Source organism: Pongo abelii, chromosome 21, assembly GCF_028885655.2.
Source record: "Pongo abelii isolate AG06213 chromosome 21, NHGRI_mPonAbe1-v2.0_pri, whole genome shotgun sequence".
NCBI lineage: Eukaryota > Metazoa > Chordata > Mammalia > Primates > Hominidae > Pongo > Pongo abelii.
In genome coordinates this window covers 33,623,506-33,635,556 of record NC_072006.2, presented here as the reverse complement: position 1 = coordinate 33,635,556, position 12,051 = coordinate 33,623,506, and positions in this window count along the sequence as shown.

The window sequence follows — 12,051 nt, the reverse complement described above, 5'->3', positions numbered from 1 at the left end:
GTGGCGCATGCCTGTAATCCCAGCTACTCGGGAGGCTGAGGAGGAGAATCGCTTGAACCCAGGAGGCAGAGGTTCCGGTGAGCCAAGATTGCTCCATTGCACGATCTTGCAACAAGAGGGAAACTACATCTCAAAAAAAAAAAAAAAAAGTAAACCTTAATGTATGCCAATTTTTAAAAATCTACTAGGAGGATGGGGAATCACAGGATAAAATGCAGATGATGACAAAAGAATCTAATTGTATTACAAATGTATGAGGGATCTCATTGAAGGGCATGGAGACTAGAGGTGCTGACCTAAACAACTTTGGAAATGACTGGAAACAAGAAGGCTAAAGATGAAAAGAGCTGTCCATAAGCACTGCCCTCCAGTTGGTAGAGCTGTTTCTCACAGGGGTATGGCTTGACAATTCTGAAACCCCAGTACATGTGTACTAACATTGAACAATTAAGTAAATGGATAGCAGATGGTAGGAGCCAGGTTTTTCACTGCTGAAGTGGGAGGTTATAGATGAGCAAAGGGAGAAGGATAGAATGAACTGTATGAATGTGTTAGAGTCAGAGACGGTAGCATGAGCTCATGTTTAACTTAATATAGATACCGATGATAGATACAGAATCATTACAGTTATGTGAATACACAGGCTAGGATACATACATGTATTTCCTAGCTCTGCCCCCTGGTAGTGGGTCCCCAATAGCAACATGCAAACCCACCATCCAGATCTGTTTCTAAGAACATTCTCCAGTGAAAGGAACTGGGCTCCCTGGAGAAATGGCTGATTCTAGGGCTGGGAAGAAAATACGCAAGATGAGTCTGGAGCAGCTTTAGTGCCAGAAAGTAAGGAAGGGCTCAAAAACATAACAAAAAATTATGGCAAAGGGACACAGGAGCCAATAGAGAGAGCTCCCAGGTGCCAAAACTGGAACAATTTAAGCAACAATATAAATAACATAGTATTGGATTATAATGAAAAGTACAAAATAAATATCCATGAGTGCACATGGATAGAATAAATGACTGAATAAACAAATAGCAGAAGAATTCCGAATAACTTATTACATACTGCCCCCTCAAGGAAGTGAAGCATAACTCCCCATCCCTTAAGTGGAGGCTGTGCATAGCGGCTATTCTATGAGGCTATTCTCATTATTAGACTGGGGTTATTATTAGACTGGTTTGGGGGAGGAAAACCACAGAGGTACAGTGTCATTCTCAACAAGTTATATCAAGAGAATATGCTATCAATATCAATATCACTTAATGTTAACCCTGATCACCTAATTATTTGATCAGTCTTCTGTTGAAATTATTGTTAATTGTTGTTAATTATTATTGTTGTTAATTATTTGATCAGTCTTCTGTTGATGAGCCTTGAGGCTTGAGGTAACATCTGTCAGGTAATGGCAAAGGTAATGTTTATCAGGTTTTTTCACCATAATGCTAACTATAACATTATAAATATATTTTTAAATGGCCACAATACTTCAGGGCCCTTGCATCATACTCTGCAATGTGACTTTGCTGCTCCTCCCTGGGAGAAGTGATTTTTATTTCCCCACCTCTTGAATCTGGGCTGGCTTGTGACATGTTTGCACCAACAGAATGTAATGGATGTAAATTCACACCAGTTATACAGTCTCAGGAGGCACTGCATGTTGCCAGACGTTGAGGGACACATAGCCTGAACACCCCTCTAACCCTAGCTGATAGCCAGTCAACTACCAGACATGTGATTTAGACCATCCTAAATAAACCAGCCCCAGCTGATCCACCCTTTCTGATCCCAGACACAAGGAGCAAAGGCAGAGTTAGCTGAGCTTGGCCCAGATCAGCAGTGCTACCCAGCTGACCCACATGAGCAATACCAAAAGCTTTCTATTTAAAGCCACTGAATTTTGGAGTGCTTTGTTATACCGCAATAGCTATGTGCCTCACTGGCACCTAGGCATAACAATGCATGTAGGTGGTTATTTGTTGTAACACACTATGATTACAGAAGATTAGGAGCAGCCTCAAGGCTCATCAATAGAACACTGATCAAATAATTACAGGAGAGCCAAACAATGGAATATTATGCAGCTGTTCAAAAGAATGAGGCAGCCCTATGTGAATCAACATGGAACAAACTCCATGATGCATTTTTAAGCGAAGCAGCAAGAGGCAGAAGAGTATACAGAGCAAGCTACTATTGATCCTGTAAAATATTTGCATTTGCATGGACTGTCTCCGGGTGGGTACACAGAAACATGTAACAATGGCTGTCTCTAGGAAGGGGAACTGGGTGCCTGGGGAACAAGAGTGGAAGCGAGACTTCCTTTTCACGCTATCCTGTTTTTAATCTTTTGAATCGTGTAAATGTGTTATCTATTCAAAAATAAATAAAACCAGAATGTAAAAACTCCTGTGCCTTTCAAATTCAGAGAGCCTTATTATTCTCTTTCCAAGACTCCCAAGATCCACCGGGACCAAAAAACAGCAGTCAGGGAACAATTCCGATTTTCTCTCCTCTCTCCCCCACAGCCCCCACCCGCGCAGAGCGAAGCTGGTTTCTCTGGTAAACCCTTGTTTGTGAGTTTCGCCCAGGCGACACTACCTCGCCTGCCACTGGAAGGCAGCGCGAGGCTTCCTTCCCGGGGAGGAATTGCGGCGAGACGGTGGTCGGCCCTGAATAGCAAGCTGGCTCCTACATAAAAGGCTCTGGCATTCGGTTTTTGTTTGCATGTTTGTTTGTGTTTGTTTTCTTTCTTCTTCCTCTTTTTTTTTTTTTTTTTTAAAGGTCTCGACCCAAGAACCCCATTCCAGGCAGTAGGTTCGCCAGCCACTGCTTGTGCGTCTTCGCGTAGAGAGGGGGAGATGCCCTGGCGCTCCTTGCCGCTCACATCTACCCGGCTGGATAAAACCATTTGGGGAACTTGCCCTTCAGGCTGCTAAAGACTTGCTGCTTCACAAGTCTTACTTGTGAAGACCCGGAAGGTTTGCCTTTGACCCCGCCTGTGACCTTAAGAAAACCCCTTTCTACCCTGCGCCTGTCCCACAGCTGGAAGTGATAATTTTAGAATGAATTAAGCACTTGATTTGTGACACTGCGGAACTAAGCACTTTCTGGACTGTGTTATGCCCCATTTTACAGATGAGGAAGCTAAGGCCTCCAGAGGCGGAGTAACTTGCTCATGGTTACACAGCTAGTCAGCGGCGGGCAGGATATGAATCCAGGGTTCCCGGTTCCTAATCCTCTGCTTTTACCACTTAATTTATCCTGCCTCCAAGGGCTGCTGGGAAAAAGGAGGATTTCAAAGGAGAAGCAGCTAAGGAAAAGCTTTGGAAAGGGCCAACGGAGCGGATATTCCCTGAGCCCCTCTGCGAGCCACGCGCCGGCATGCCTCTGGGAAGCCCGCTTCCCCCTGCAGATAGGCGTTCTGACATTCTTGCGCCCCTGCCGAACAGGCGAAGAAACCGAGGCCCAGAGTGGTGCAGGGCGAGCCTGGAGGCTGCGCCCCAGACCTGAAGTAGCCACTGACGCCGCTCCTTCCGCTCCGCTGCAGTAGGCACGCAGGCGCCGGCTCCCCGAGGCCCCGGGCGCCCTGGCCGCACGCCTGGGTAAAAGGTCCCGATGAGTCTGCAGAAGCGCGCTCACGCCCGAGACGGCCGTTTCCGCCGGCCTGGGAAAGGGGCAGAGAAGGGGGTCGCCCGGGCTGCAGCGTCCCGGTCCCCGCCCGCTTCTTCCCCACTGGAGCGCACGATGCACCCCGCCAACGAGTCCTTTTCTGCAAATGGGGTTCCTGTTTTCATGCAAATACCTTTGTTAGCGCACCGGGAACCAGGGGGACGGAACTGCAGCTGACGCGGACTGCGCGCCGCTTTTCCGCCTTCGCTTGATTCCGCCTGAACGACTTAAACGCGCCGGGAACAAAAACACCGGCGCTGCGGAAACCCGCCGGAGCGGCACGAGAAGCGCAGCTCTGTTGGCGTCCGCGAGAAGCAGTGCACGCGGCGGCGCAGGCGGCCGGGCTGGTGCCTGCAGGCCTTCACACCGCATCACCAAGGGCAAGGAACCTCCAACTGTCCCTCAGTTTCTCTACCTGCACTGGGATGTCCTATATAAGGAGTCAGCTCAGTGCCCGCTTCTTGCTGTAATTATTTTGTCGAAGCACTGTGGGAGGCAGCGTTGAGGAGGCTGTTGTGGGGAGTTTGCCTGTCAGAAGAGGGAAATAAACAAGAAACATACAGACAAAATAATTTCAAATAGCAACAAGTGTTAATATCGTAGCAAACACCAATGCAGCGCTTGTGCCAGGCTCTGCTCTATGCTATATGCACATTAGGTCATGTAATCCTCACTCCCTTGTACAGATAGGAAAATGCAGGTTGAATAATCTATTCAAGGGAAATAGGAAGTTGAACAATATGTGGAGAAACAGGTTGCACAATATGTGGGGAACCAGGTTGAACAATAGCCTCAAGTGCGCAGTAGGTAGGCTGGGCACTTGAGAATATTGGGCCCAGCCTGGGTTTCGACCCAGCCAGTCCAGCCCCAAGTGGAAGCTTTTGCACACTCCATTACACTAGTTTTGGCTGTACTAGGAAGGACGTAAAGTGGTGACATGCCCAAGAGAGAGCTGGGGCTAGACAGGAGCTGCTCCTAAAAGGATGTCAATGGACATCTCTGTGCAAGGGAGTGTATAAGCTGAGGCCTGCACAATGAGAGGAACTAGCCATGCAAAGAGCTGGGCGTGTCCAGCAGAGAAAACAGCAAGGGCAAAGGCCTTGAGGTGGGAGAGTAGACGTGGGGTTTCATGAACATAAGGATGGAACTCAGTGAGCAGCAGTAAGGAGACTGGAGATGTTCAGGAGCTGGGGGTAGCAGGCTTTGCAGGTCTCGGCAAGGAGCTGGACTTTTATTCTAGGTGTGATGGGAAGTTGTGTTGTTATGGCCACTGAAGGAGTTGTGTGGTTGGAGTTGGACCAGAGGGTGGATTCCCTTCCTGCCTTGTCAGCCTTAGGTTCAAGGAGGAAGTTGATTGCTCAGGCCTTAAGCACGCCCCTCCTCATCTGACCTCCTGGCTTCTAGGAGATTCCTGAGGACGTACACCAAGTCTCCAACATTACCTGATGTCAGATCAGGTAAGACCTCATCTTACAGATAGGGCTGAGACTGAGGCCCTGACTTCAGGGATATGTCTTCACCTTTGAGTAGGAGAAGCAGGGGTAGTATCTGCTTCATCTGCTCATGTACCTGCAGCACCTAGCACAGGCTGACCAGCCCATCCTTGGACCCAGGCAAGCGGGGCTCTGCCCTGGCCAGCCTCCAGCTGCGTACATCCCCACAGGCTAGAGAGTCTGCAGTGCCAAGGGGATATACCCATCCAAGTCTTTGCTCCTTGTCTAGAATACTACAGATTCCTAGGATTCCTGAGCTCCCTACCTAAAAGTCCCAAGCCTGCTGCCAGGCCTCTTCCTGGTCTGTTGTCTGGAGGCAGAACACTAAGCCCAGGGTGTAGCCAAGGGGCACTGCAGAGGATGGGGTGTGGATGGAGATTGGACCTGCAGCCTGAGATGTCTACACACATGCAGGTGAGGTGTGTGTGCACGGTACAGGATGGAGCTGGGGATGAGAAGGGAAGGTGGCAGTTTATAGGCTGGGAGATGAGCGACCAGGGGATGGGGCTGGCTCTCCCCAGCACCGCCACATTTCAGTGCAAGTATCTAAGAAATCCAAATCAATCCTGGCCTTTCAGGCTGCTGAGAAGGTATACTTATTGAGGAGAAGGATAGAACATTTAAGAGAAGGTATTGGCTTGATTTATAATTTTTAAATGTTTAGATTTAAGGGTGAGTAGACACCAGCCTCCACCAATATCAAGAGTGTGTTTGGCCTAGACCCTATGAGATATTCAATATTTATCAAATAGATGGATTAATCTCATTTAATTTAATCCTCACACAGACTCAATGGAGGGAAATCACATCGTCTGTACTTTATTGATGAGGAAACTAAGGCTTGGAGAGATTTAATGACTGGCCTATTTGTCAAGTTAGAAGTTTGTCTAGCAGAGCTGAAAGCCTCAAGCCCTAACATGTCTGATTCCAAAATCCATTACAATTGGTTCATGACAAGTTCACTCCCATTATGACCACATTAAATATATTATAACTGTTTGAGCATGTCACTCACTGATCTTTGGGGACATAAGCACTGTTTATATTACATGAAAAAGGCCTTCTCTTCTTCATTCTTACTCTACCCTCTCAGGCACCTTTGGGAAGTAATAAGACAGGAGCTAACGCTCCATTTAACAAATGGAAAACTGAGGACTGAGCAATAGCCCAAGGTGTCAACAAGGCTTAAACAAATAGGGATTTTTTTTTTTCATGTAGCAAGAAATCCGGAGGTAGCTGGGCAAGGGCTGGTATAATTTTTGCATTATTTTCAGCAAACAACTTCTGCCTCTTGGTCTGTTCTGGCTATTTATTGCTACAGCATAACAAACTGCCCCCAAACAACAACCATTGTATTGTCTACAGTTTTGTGAGTCAGAAATTTGGGCAGGGCTCAGCTGGGTGATCCTTCAGTGATCCATGGAGCGCCGACTAGAGTCACTCAGTGATATTCAGCTGCTGATTGGGCTATGCTGGAGGATCGAGATGGTTTCACTCAGGTACCTGGTGCTTTTGTGGGGATGGCTGGAACACTGAGCTCAGCTGGGTCCTTCTGCCTCTCCATGGAATCCCAGGGCTTCTCCAGGTGGGTGTCTCCAGCAGAGTAGTTTGACCTTTTTCATGGCAGCTCATGGCTCCCAGAGGCCATAGCAGAAACTGCCAGTCCTCCTATAGGTTAGGCCTGGAGTGGGCATGGCATCATTTACACCATACTCTATTGGTCAAAGAAGTCATAGGTCAGCCCAGATTTAAGTACAGGGGAAATTGACTCCTCCTCTCAAAGGGAGGAGGATCAAAGAATCCACAGCCATCTTTAACTTATCCCATGGTCCCAGCTGCTTGAGATGTAGTCATCATGTCTCAAATTCCAGAAAGTTTGGAGGACGAGTGGAGGAAGGTGTTTACCTTCCCTTTTAAGACATTTTCTAGAAGTCACACACAACATTTTCCATTGGCCAGAACTTACATGGGCATACCTAGGATATGGAAGGGAAACTGGAAACTGTAATCTTTATTGCAGGGGGCATGCCATGTACTCCGATGAAAATTAGGGATTTTGTTGACTAAGGAAGAAGGGGAGCATGGGTGTTGAGGACCAACTAAAATCTGTTCCATGGTTAGGTGTTTTTTTTTTTGTTTTTTTTGTTTTTTGTTTTTTTTTGCTACCAACAGCCAAACACTGTTCCTAGCAGAGGTGTTTCAATACCAGTCTTCTCCTTCCTAACACATCCTCCACTCTGTCATCAAAATAATCTTTCCTTTTTTATTATTTGTTATGTTCCTATACCGTATATCTTTTAATCATTCCTATGCCAACAGCAAGGGTCTGAATTATTTTGTGTTGTGTGAAACAGTAATGGGGTTTGCCACACACCAGGCACTGTGCCAAGCACTAAATGAACATATCGCACTTGATCTCTGCAGTATCCCACTGAGGGAGGATCACAGACGAGGAAGCAGAAACCCGGAGAGGTTAAATGACTTGCTCCGGGCCACACAGTGAGTAGGTGCAAGGCTGAGATTCAAACCCTCGACTGTCAGATTCCAGAGCTGTGCTGTGAAACCCACACATGTGAAGCTCAGGGACTGTTTACTGATGACAGCCCCGGAGCATGGGCAAGACTTGTGCCTGGTGTGTGAAGGTTACAGGCGACAAATGTGAGCCAAGAGCCTGCAGATGCTCCCTTCCCGCTGTGATCCTTCAGTAGGGAAGCCTGCATCAAGCCCCAGGGCCATGCTGGCATATTTCATGAAATTAAACTGGCACCAGGAATTCATATCATTCTATTTCCTTTACACCCTGACTGAACCCCAAGTCTGGAGGAGACTTTGCAGAACTGGCTACATTGCTATGCAGGGCACAGGCCCAGTTAAATGAGGCACCTTTCTGCTCCAGCTCGAAGCTTCTCTGTTCTGACCCCAGTCTTTCTTGCCTTTGCCTTACCCCTGTTCGAGGACATGCAGTGACTCCCTGTTCCCCTCAAGTTCAGTTTTGCCTTTCTCCAAATGCTCCTCGTAAGGACTGGGGAGGATACGGTTCCATCCTTTTGGTGAATTTCAGTTTCTGCATCTGTCAAATGGGAGGAAATAATCCCTGCTTTGCTAAGTAATTGAAATGTTGAGGACCACACAGGACAAGGAATAGGAATGGCCTTTGCAGGCCAGAGCAGGTGAGGGGCACAATCCCACTGGATCTGAGTAGTATTTAGAAGACTAGGCATTATCTCCTTGGAAGGCAGAAAGATCTGGGGTAGGGAGTGGGGTTGTGGGGGATCAGGGAGTGCCCTGCCCCTTCTTGGGAGGCTCCTGCCCACAGTCTTGCAGAAGAAGTGGCCCAGGGTGAGCGTTTACATATCGATGCCCCACTGGGGGGACACAGTGAGACCACTGGTTCTGAAACCAGACAAACCTGTGTTTGAGTGTCCCAGCTTCATCTCGTACTAGCTGAAGGACCTTTGGATAAGTCACATCACTTCTGCCTCCAGTTTCACAGCTATAAGTTGGGGCTGAAAAAAGAACCTATCTCATTGGGATTTTATAAGGAATCAAATGAGAATGTGCACCTTTAAAGCACCTCATTTAGCACAGAAGAACTGTTCAACCAATAGTCATGGTAAGAGTGACTGGTATTTTTTGAGCCCTGATTAAATTATATGCCATAAGAGTCTTCTTGATTAGTTTATGTGCTCCTTACCACAATGCTAAGATGTAGTTGACATTATTATTTCCCACTTGTAGATGTAGAGATGGGGATGCAGTTAGGCTGAACAAGCTGCCCAAGGTCATAGTAAGTGGTAGAAGCTGGGCTTGAACCGGAACCCAGTCTGTCTGATGCAGTCTACCTTAATCAATAGCCATGCTGTTACTATTACTGTTGACATTACTATTATTGACCTTGAATTCTGTACCCAATATCTCCACACTTCCACAACACCTGGTGGGGGCAGGAAGAGCCACCTGACCCAAAGACTGCCAAAAAAGAGGCTGAGCAGCCTGTGATACAGCCTGGGACAGAAGCTCCACCCAGCAGGGCTGAGCCCAATTAACTAAACTCATCAGCAGTGATGGTGGCTGCCAGTTTGAATTGGACCACAAAGAGTTGGGATAATGCCTACAAGCCGAAAGACCCTAAAAGATGACATAATTCAAACAAATGTGAAGGCACAGGGGCAATGAGTAAGCCAACATTCTAAGACAGACAAGGGGGAGAAGTTTGACAAACGTCTGCTCCTGAGATGACTATGAACTGACTCAGTCCCGGAGCACTGGGTCCTGAATGATGTTCCAGTGGCTAAATTGTATTCTGTGATGTGTGGTCAAAATTCCTGCCTTCCAGTCCCTGCATGTAGCTTTACAACAACCCCTGTGGCTCAGGTTAGGAGAGAGGCTCTGCTCTTTTCAACCAAAATTAGGCTAGCTCAGCTCTCCCATTTGTCCTTAGGGTAAATGCTAAGATTTGGAAGTGGTGAATGGAGAGGGAGGTAGGATCAGGAAATCCCTCCATCAACCCCAGGTGACGAGGCCCAGAAGACATGGCCTGGCCCAATTCCTGTTATATCAGAACCTTAGTCCATGTCTCACCATCTACGATCATACCCTTAGTGATCTCACTCACCATCTGGGGTGACTCTGGGCCAGGCGTCTCCCCTGCACTCCAGCCTCATGCCCAGCTACTAACTCCACAGCTCCATCTGTGTTACACAGGCGTGTCAAATCTCACCTGTCCAAAATGGAACTCCTGATTGTGCCTCCAAAACCCACCCCTTCTGCAGGATTTTCATATCAGGAAATGCCAACTCTATAATTTGAGTTGCTTAGATCAAATACCTTGGAGTCAGCCCTGACTGTCCTGAATCATATTCCAACATTCTTGCAGTCCACAGATTCTATTGGCTCTTCCTTCTAAACGTATCCATGCCCTCCATGACCACCCTGGTCTGACCCACTATCGTCTGTCACCTGGGGTGACACAACAGCCTCCTCTTGCCTCTGGCCTGCCTTCTACAACTTGTTCTGAACTCAGCAGCCAGAGATGTCCTGTTAAAACCTAAGCTGGAGCTTGCAGTCCTCTTGCTCAAAACCCACCCATCACTGCCCTTTTCACTCAGAAGAAAAACAAAGGCCTCGTAAGTCACACAGTCCGACCTCCTCAGTTTCCCCTACAGACCTGCCTCCCTGACCTCGCCTCCCAGCACTCTCCCCAGCCCTTCCTCTATTCCAACCACTCAAGGTGCTCACGGCTCCTGGAAGAACTCCCACCTGTGGGCCTTTGCATCTGTTGTACCCTCTGCCTGGGGTGCCCCTCCAGCACAGCTCCCTCTCTCACTTGTGTGGGTCTGCAGAGATGCCTTCCCTGGGTACCTCATTAAAAATTACCACCCACTTCAGCAGTCCCTCCCCAGTCTTCTTCCCTGCTTTAACTTTCTCTGCAGCATTTAACACCATCTATTGACATGCGGTAGATTTTACTTACTGTTTCTTGTCATCTCCCACACTGGGATGTTAGCTACATCTAGGGAAGCACCTTCTTCCATCAGGTGTATCCCCCTTACCTAGAACACAATGTCTGATGCATAGTAGGTGCTCAGCAAATCCTTGTCAAATGAACAAAGAAGCACACATAAGAGGACTTCCTGGAGGCACCCCTACCCAGTTCTCACGCCCCCAGCAGCCACCCTCTGGGTGTTCCAGGCCCTCGGCTAGTCCCCTCTCTTCTTTGATCCTATTCAGGGGAAATCAGCCTCAGGCCCTGTCCAAAAACAGGAGAACTAAGAAGAAGCTAGTCATGGAGGAATTAGTCCAAATAGGTGGGGATTTCTTTTTAATTAGAACTATTTTTTTTCCCTTAATACAAAGGACTTGTGTCCCAGTTGCTGGCTCTCCTGTCAAAGCTTGTCCTAGGCTGAGAGCTGCAGCTCTGTGTTCTCACCAAGGATCTACTGTCAGAATCACTGGGGAGCGGTGTGGGCTTTACAGAAGGAAGGTTCTGGGGCAGCGGGGGCACATGGCCTCCCTGGGACAGGCAACACACCTGGAAACCCCACAAATGGGAAGGACTCCATGTGGGTGACAGGTGAGGCTGGTAACAAGCGTGTAGGGTCACTGTACTGTTCTCTCCACTTCCTGTAGTTTGAGAATTTTCTTTAGAGAGAGAGAGAGAGAAAAAAAGAGAGTGTTTTTCCCCTGAAGTTCTCTTTTCCCGACACATGCCCAGAGGATTTCCTGTAGCCCTCCCTCCCCACCATACCCCACCCACAACTTCTCTTTTCTCCTCCCCTCTGATTCGAGGAGAGAGCCGTTCTGCTCTGCTTACTAGCTGCCTGTCTGCATCTGGGGACACTTACAAACCTTTGATGCCTGTTTGTTCCCCCACTCCCCAAGATTTGGGTCCAGATGGCCTGGTGAGGTGGTGCTGGGCACTGATGGTTGCTAAATGCTCCCTGGGTGATCCTGGCACTTGCTAGAGTTGAGCAACTACCTTGTTACCCCAGACCCAGCCCTGACTCTGCCACACTCAGGGATCTCCTGTTAATAGGGTCCAGCCTCCTTAGAAGACAGTTTAACAACATATTTTGTTACCTGAGCCCATCTTTGGGGTCCACCATAGCTGCCTAAGTGACTTGAGGAGATATTTCTTCCAAACCCAGACAAAGAGCCTCATTCACCACCAGCACTCCTGGTGGATGACATCCTCCCTGTTACCTTATGCAACACGGGTTCCCTGTGACCATTTGGAAAGTGCAGAGAAGCACACAGGAGCTGGCCACAGCCCACTTCAAGCCCAGGAATTCGTGAACAGAAAGGAGCCATTGTCTCCAGTCACTTGAAGGGAACAGCTCAAAAACACATTCAAAGGGCCCTGATGATAATGAATATGCTAATATGATTTCC